The sequence below is a fragment of the Apteryx rowi genome, unplaced genomic scaffold (assembly GCF_003343035.1).
Source record: "Apteryx rowi isolate R43461 unplaced genomic scaffold, aptRow1 scaffold_971, whole genome shotgun sequence".
Taxonomy (NCBI): Eukaryota; Metazoa; Chordata; class Aves; order Apterygiformes; family Apterygidae; genus Apteryx; species Apteryx rowi.
The window spans coordinates 148,704-149,313 of NW_020451284.1; the positions used below are offsets into that span (position 1 = coordinate 148,704).

General features: G+C 75.4%; 1 long non-coding RNA gene across 1 annotated transcript in view; it reads right to left on the reverse strand.

Moving 5' to 3' along the window:
• Positions 1-312, reverse strand: part of LOC112960516 — a 4,582-nt gene extending 4,270 nt beyond the window's left edge. The window contains exon 1 of the long non-coding RNA XR_003251773.1: positions 68-312. This is a non-coding gene — a long non-coding RNA (uncharacterized LOC112960516). The remainder of the gene's footprint in view (positions 1-67) is intronic.
• Between the last annotated feature and the right edge of the window lie 298 nt (positions 313-610).

Genomic DNA, 610 nt, shown 5'->3' on the forward strand with positions numbered 1-610 from the left:
GCCGCCGCCGCCGCCGCCTCCCAAACAAACAACAGCCGCTCCCGCCGCCATGGCGACCGAGCCTCACCCTCCGCCGCTGCCATGGCGACCGAGCTCCACCCCTCCCGCCGCGGCTGACGCCGCCGCCTGCGTCGCCCGCGAGCTCCGACGGGGAGAGGAGGGAGGGGGAGGCCGATGACGTTGCCGACCCGTTTCTATGGAGACCACGCACCGACGTCAACAGGTTTGTGTGTTTTCAACGTTCCGCCGTCTCCCGGGCAACGTCAGGCGGTCGGCCCGGCCCCAGCAACAGCGCCGGGATTGGACGGGAGGGGCGAGGGGCGGGGCTTGCGTGGGGCCGGCCCCTCCCCCTCGCGGGGCGCACGGGGGGCAGCCCTGGGCACGGTGTGCCGCGCTGCGTGGGGCAGCCTCGCACTCGTGGGCCTGTGCTGGGGTCCCCAGGCCTCCTGCGAGGGGTGCCCGTGCGAGGGGTGCCCGGGCCCACAGTGCGCCCGCCTGCTCCTGTGCGGGCAGGAGCCGGTGCTGGGGCCCTCGCTGGGGTGGGCCGGTGTCACCAGTGGTGGTTCCCGTCCCCGTCCCTGTCCCCTGCCCCGGCACAGCGGGAAGGCGC